This window comes from Lissotriton helveticus, chromosome 2_1, assembly GCF_964261635.1.
Source record: "Lissotriton helveticus chromosome 2_1, aLisHel1.1, whole genome shotgun sequence".
In the NCBI taxonomy this organism is placed as follows: Eukaryota; Metazoa; Chordata; class Amphibia; order Caudata; family Salamandridae; genus Lissotriton; species Lissotriton helveticus.
The window spans coordinates 2,126,033,054-2,126,040,519 of record NC_136059.1 but is presented as its reverse complement, the minus strand read 5'-3'; the positions used below and the strand labels follow the sequence as shown (position 1 = coordinate 2,126,040,519).

Genomic DNA, 7,466 nt, shown 5'->3' with positions numbered 1-7,466 from the left:
CTTAGCCTTCTGTAACCCCTTGTCTCTGTGACCCCTTGCTCCCTGCATTGTCCCCCGCTCTCCCCGAACCCCTCCGTGCCTTCTCCCCGCCGCTGCGTCCCTGCGGCCCACCCCCCTGCTGTCCCCATTCGCCGCCCCACTCCCGCCTCTAAGCTGCTCCTCCCTCCCTCAGCCCCTCATATGAAGGCAGCGCGGCACTGAAGGGAGCAACCTTCGACCCTGCCCACAGGTAGGTCGCCCCCCAGCCGCTGCACGGTCCTCCCGTGACGCTGACCCTGCTGTCGCCTGCCTCCGCCTCTGCCTGGTGCCGCTTGAGCCCCCTCAGGTGATCGCCGCATCGCATCTGTGTTGCTCCATTTTTATTTTGTTTCTATTTCGTTTTGTGGATCTTGCTCCCCTTGCGCCTTGTGCCCCCTTTGCCTTCTGTAACCCCTTGCCTCTGTGACCCCTCATCCCCCGCATTTCTATTTCGTTTTGTGACTCCTTTGCCTTCTGTAACCCCTTGCCTCTGTGACCCCTCGTCTCCCGCATTTCTATTTTGTTTGTGACTCCTTTGCCTTCTGTAACCCCTTACCTCTGTGACCCCTCGTTCCCCGCATTTCTATTTTGTTTGTGACTCCTTTGCCTTCTGTAACCCATTGCATCTGTGACCCCTCGCTCCCCTCCGTGCCTTCTCCCCGCCGCTGCGTCCCTGCGGCCCACCCCCTTGCCGTCCCCATTCGCCGCCCCACTCCCGCCTCCCAGCTGCTCCTCCCTCCCTCAGCCCCTCATATGGAGGCCGCGCGGCACTGAAGGGAGCGACCTTAGACCCTGCCCGCAGGTAGGTCGCCCCCCAGCCGCCGCACGGTCCTCCCGTGACGCTGACCCTGCTGTCGCCTGCCCCCGCCGCTGCCTGGTGCCGCGTGAGCTCCCTCAGTTGATCGCTGCATCGTATCTGTATTGCTCCATTTTTATTTTGTTTCTATTTTGTTTTGTGAGTCTTGCTCCCCTTGCACCTTGTGCCCCCTTAGCCTTCTGTAACCCCTTGCCTCTGTGACCCCTCGTCCCCCGCATTTTTATTTAGTTTTGTGACTCCTTTGCCTTCTGTAACCCCTTGCCTCTGTGACCCCTTGTCCCCGCATTTCTATTTCGTTTGTGACTCCTTTGCCTTCTGTAACCCCTTGGCTCTGTGACCCCTCGTTCCTCGCATTGCTATTTTGTTTGTGACTCCTTTACCTTCTGTAACCCCTTGCCTCTGTGACCCCTAGCTCCCCGAATTGTCCCCCGCTCTCCCCGATCCCCTCCGTGCCTTCTACCCGCTGCTGCGTCCCTGCGGCCCGCCCCCCTGCCGTCCCCGTTTGCTGCCCCACTCCCGCCTCCCAGCTGCTCCTCCCTCCCTCAGCCCCTCATATGGAGGCCGCACAGTGGCCGTGCAGCGGACACGTGCAGCGGGCGCACTCCGTCCGTGCCTGGCCCGCACCTAGCGCCAGAACCCCTGGCCCCCGCGGGAGCCAGGGCACCCGACTAAAATATGAGTCCGACACCCTCAATGCACTCAACACCAGACGACCGCCCGCCTGCTGCCGAGCCACCCCGAAACGCACCCACGGACCCTTCACCTGTCAAGCCTGCAAATTCACCTGCCTCCGATCCTGCCCCCCGCCAGCCAGACCTAGCAACAACGACAACCACCTCAAGTGCATTCTCCTCAACACCCGCTCTGTCCACAAGCACGCCGTCGAACTCTGGGACCTCCTCGACTCAACAACACCAGACGTCGCCACTGACCTGGATGAACACGTCCTCGGCCCCAGACATCGCCATAGCCATCCCAGACGGTTACAAGATCACCCGGAAGGACCGCACAAACCAAACCGGAGGAGGAATCGCTATCATCTACAAGAACACCATCAACGTCACGACCAACGCCAAAGACACACTCTCCGCCACCGAACACCTACACTTCCAAATACACACCGACCCCAAGACCACCCTTAGGGGAACGCTCATCAACAGACCCCCGGGCCCTCGCACACAATTCAGCGAAAACATCGCCGAATTCATCAGCCCGCACGCCCTAGCCTCACCAGAATACATCCTCCTAGGGGACCGGAGTTTCCACTTAGAGAAAAACAACGACAATAACACCACCACCCTGCTCGACAACCTGGCCAACCTCAGACTCAAGCAACTGGTCGACACCCACCCACCTCGCTGGCCACATGCTCGACCCCATCTTCTCCGCCAGCAACCACGTATCCTTCAGCCACTCCATAGAACTACACTGGACCGACCACAGATGCATCCACTTCACCTTCAAAAAGAATACATCCCACCACCGCACACAACAAATCCCCCGCGGATGCTGGAGCAAAATCACCACTGACCAGCTCCTCTCATCACTAAGCCAGAACCCGCCAGCCGACACCAACAACGCAGCCCACAACGTCGCACAATGGATCACCAACTGCACCGACGACCTCGCCCCACTGAAGAACCCCCCCAGGCAAGACCGGCAACGGGAAAACATCATGGTTTACAGACACCCTCAAAGAATCAAAGAAATCCTGCCAGACCCTCGTAAAAACTTGGCACCACGATCGGACTTCAGAAAACATGACAGCTCTCAAAAACGCCACCCGCAAACACCACCAGCTGATCCGCACCACCAAAAGGACATTGTTCAAAGAGCGACTGGACAAGAACACCCACAACAGCAAGGAACTCTTCAGCATCGTCAAAGAACTCTCCAACCCCAGCGCCAGCAACAATGACATCACACCGTCACAAGACCTCTGCAACTCCCTCGCCACATTCTTCCACCGTAAGATCGCTGATATACACAACAATTTCGGACCCCAAATTCCGCATCCAATCACACAACGAACGACCCCTACCACCACCCTCAACGCATGGACACCCATCAGCACGGAAGACACCACCCACGTCATGAACACCATCCACTCCGGATCCCCCTCTGACCCATGCCCCCACCACATCTTCAACAAAGCCAACAGCATCATCGCACCCCACCTCCGGAACGTCATAAACAGCTCCTTTACGTCAGCCACCTTCCCAGAGATCTGGAAGCACGCAGAGATCAACGCCCTACTAAAAAAAACGACGGCGGATCCCATAGACTTCAAGAACTTCCGCCCCATCTCTGTCTCCCCTTCCCGGCCAAAGTCATCGAGAAGACCGCCAATAAACAGCTGACCGCGTTCCTCGAGACCGTCCCATGGATCCACATAATCACCGCTGGAGGAAGGTCGTTCTCCTACCTGGCCGCAAAGACATGGAACTCACTCCCCACCTTCGACTGACCCAGGACCACCTCACCTTCAGGAAGCACCTCAAGACCTGGCTATTCGAGCAATGACAGCACCCCTCCCTTTAGCGCCTTGAGACCCTCACAGGTGAGTAGCGCACTCTATAAATGTTCTGATTGATTGATTGACTGGCGATTAGTGGGAAGTCTGCTCATTATTCACTTTAATGCTATACACTTTGTAGCCACAGCAAAACACAGCTCATCCACCTTGTCCATGACTTCAGTGTTTCTGGAGCAGGACTCCAATTCCAGTAAGCACAACTGTACTGTGCAGCCCAGAGAGGTAATGCAGTTTAATGACCACCTCCTTCCAAAATTCCTGTATCCTCGGGCACTCCTACCTCATATGCATGTATGTGCACACTGTCGACTTGCATTTCGGACATGTTTCAGATTTAGTAGAATTTAGTTTGTGTAGCCATTGTGGGGTTACATAATCTCTGTGAACATATTTGTAGTGGATCAATTTTAAACTAGCATTAAGAGTAACTTGTCTGCAGTTGCCTATAAAGGTCCTTCTTTCATGGTCTCCTAGTTCGTCTCCCATATCCCTTTCCCATTGTGTTTTGAGTGAAGCCATGCAGACTGTCACCCACGAACGCAGCAGTGCATAGAGCAGCGTTATTATTTTTGCACTGCCAGCCAGGTCCAGCAGCATCAAGCTCAAGACATGAGTGTTCGGCTTCTATGGGAATCCCGGCCATGCCTGTTGCAATGCTGCCGCCAAGAAGCACCTACTGGCCACTCCCCATCTGTCTTAGAAGGCCACATACCCAATCAGTCTGCCATCCTCATACAAATCCCCCAATAACTGGGGGGGGGGTTCCACTCCAACACAAACTGAACAGTAGGGAAAGTGGTGAATTTCAAAGGAGGCAGATTTACAATTTCGACAGTAGGGAAAGGGTGTACTAGAACTCCAGCCTGAGCAACAGCAAGGAAAGTGTTAGACTTTGGAGGGGTCAATTTTCTATTTCACTCTAACACGAGCAACATTAGGGAAAGTGTAGGACTTCTGAGATGTCACATTTACCATTCCCACTCCAACCTGAGCAACAGTAGGGAATTTGTTGGACCTTGGTGGTTTAAGATTTACAATTTACACAACAAGATAAGCAACACCAGGGAATGCATTGGACTTCGGAAAGGTCAGATTTACAATTACCACTCCAAACTGAGAAAAACTATGGAAAGAGTTGGAAGTTGCCGGGGTAAGATTTAGTATTCTCACTTTAACCTGAGCAACAATAGGGGAACCATTGGACTTTGGAAGGGCCGGATTTACTATTCCCACTCCAACCTGAGCAACAGTAGGGAAAGTATTGGACTTGGGAAAGGACAGATTTACTATCCACTCTATTTTTTATGTAATCATTTTTATTAGCATTGAAAAGAGAATACAGAGATTACAGGTATTGTAAGAAAGAAATATATCATTAAATTATCATATTGAATAATAACAATTAACTAGTGAAAAACACATGACAGAGATATAGCACAATAAAAGTATGATATTGCTATGAGATAAAAACTGTAACATATCTTTGTATGCTATATGGTAAATGAAGAAGGAAATATAGAACCAACCTTAATAATAATGATATAATTATATCATGTATTTTTATGTAGGAAAGACAGAAAGAGGGGAAAAGAAAGAAATAATTACAAAGAGAAGAAAAGGAGGGAAGAAGTAAATAGGAATTAGGATAAAGACGAGTGCGAAGATAGAAAAGTAGTAAGAGGTAGCCAGAGTAAAACAGATTTGATTTTCCAGGATAACAGTAGAGCCAGTAGATATTCTATGTTGATCACAAATAAAATTCCACCATGTTAGCATACATATTTTAGAGTTACCTTTCCAACAAGTAAGAAGCAAGAGAAATAAAAAGATCATATCATTTTAACTTCAGTGAAGTAACGTGGGAATCAACAGATAGAGATCCAAGAAAAACATTCTGGATGGATAGAAGGATGTTGCAATTAAAGATCTTCATGCACTTAACCAAACATAATTCTCAAAAAATTGGGGCATTAGTATAATAAGTGAAGGAATGAGCCATTAGAGGAGAGACAAAACCAACAGCGAGGAGAGGTAGAAGGATTAATTTCATGGACAAAAACTGGAGTACAGATAGCTCTGTTGTATAAAAAAAATAGGGGCTGAATAATATTGGCAGCTTTGAAGGTAGAACAAATTGTATGCCATACTTTATCCCATCTTTGAGTTGGGAGGGACATCGAGAGGTCTTATTCTCATGCTATTTCAGTTGATGATTTTAGTCTATCAGAGATAGGGGCAGATAAAAGTTTATATATAAGGGCAGGTTAGGATTAGCATCTGAAGAAAGTTTATAAACAGGAACAGAGGGAGTGTACTGAGTCCAGTCAGCCGGGACATTTTTGGCCAATAAAAATGTTTCAAGTGCCTGTGACAATTGGGATCATTGGAAAAGACAAGAGGAGGGCAATTATTTGAAGGATATTACAGAATTTTGGTAAATTAGCTCATGGACGTATAGGGTGTCCTTTTTTTCCAGTAATTGAAATAGAATGATTTGTGGCGAAACCTAATACATTTGTTGTACCATATAGAAGATGCAAGGAAAGCTTGATAAACTTTAGACCCAGAGGTGAACAAAGAATGTAATAAGTGTTGGGAATATTTTAAAATAGAGTATTTAGGAATGACTGAACAATTGCGCAGTGGCAGTATTGTGGCCAATGAGTTTTAACCGAGGTGCGATTATTGCTTATTGAAAACTTTACCCAATACCCCGTCATGGAGTCTTGAAATATAGTCGAAATGGCAATTTTTGACAGGGCGACTCGCGGCTCGAGGTGGGTCGGGACTCTGACCCTTTGGGAGACCGGAGGAGCCGTTTGTCCATCTGGGGACTGTTTGCTGCTGTCTGCCCCCGTTTGCTGTGTCCGGGGATTCGGCGGGTGCGGCGGCCGGGGACTGCGAGTACCAGCATTCCCTCTGACCATCAACAGCTGGTACTCTTCCCCAGCCGGCCCCGCCTCCTGCCTGCTACTACCTCTTGCCGCCCCCGCTTCGCGGGAGCGACTCGCGGCTCGAGGTGGGTCGGGACTCTGACCCTTTGGGAGACCGGAGGAGCCGTTTGTCCATCTGGGGACTGTTTGCTGCTGTCTGCCCCCGTTTGCTGTGTCCGGGGATTCGGCGGGTGCGGCGGCCGGGGACTGCGAGTACCAGCATTCCCTCTGACCATCAACAGCTGGTACTCTTCCCCAGCTGGCCCCGCCTACCTGCCTAATAAATACACTCCTTGTTTCTGTCCCGCGGGACGCACGCGGGACGAAGCGCGGGGCTAAGCCCGGGCAAAGGGCGGGCCCTCTACGGCCCTCATCGGTCAAAGGAGGACGGGGACGGGCCACCCCTTTTGTCGGTTGAGAGGTATCATTCCGACTTGTACTTTCTGTAACCATGCCTAAGCCCAACACAGGGGATATGTCTGACAAAATCCCTGATGATATATTTGCACAATCTTCACCTAGTTATTCATGGCTGAATGACTTAAATAGCCTGTGTAAGGTCAAGTACGCTCCAGCAGCACTTTCCCCAACGTTACCATGCGCAAGGGAGCTGAAATCCCTCCCTGATACCCATAAAATATCCCCCATGGTCATACCTGCCCAAAGGAAGATCGATGGGGACAAAGAAAACGGGAGTCTCCCTAAAACACAAAAACTTGCTAAACCTTTTACACCACCTCTAATTAATTCGTCCTTTCTTTCACCATCTGATGCTAACCTGGACGATCTATTACCATCCTCCCACCAGGCCCTTCTGACTAGGATCGAGAATCTGATCAAATCTTTAATACATCCCCTAATACACCCCCTGATGGTCAAAATCAATACGTTGGAGGAGAAACTGACGGGGTTGGAGTACTCCATTGAATCTCTCCTGAAATCCTCAACCCATGTTGCAACAACTCAATGCCCGCCGACAACTGCTCTCTCAAATCTACCTAATCTGATTATTCCTTATGAAGCGGTGCCTACTCGATTGCCAACTTCCACCTCCTTGTTGCCTACCAATCCCAAACCCCCCCCGAAATTGACAACAGCACGTAACATTCCGTCTAACCATGTGCGCACCACCCATATTCACCTACCTCCGGAGGCAGCGCCT

General features: G+C 50.5%; 1 non-coding gene across 1 annotated transcript; it reads left to right on the top strand.

Annotated features, from left to right (window-relative positions):
- Positions 1-6,002: 6,002 nt before the first annotated feature.
- On the top strand, positions 6,003-6,141 carry LOC144820543 (U4 spliceosomal RNA). The gene has a single exon (XR_013607835.1). It is a non-coding gene; the product is annotated as a U4 spliceosomal RNA (small nuclear RNA).
- Positions 6,142-7,466: the final 1,325 nt, after the last annotated feature.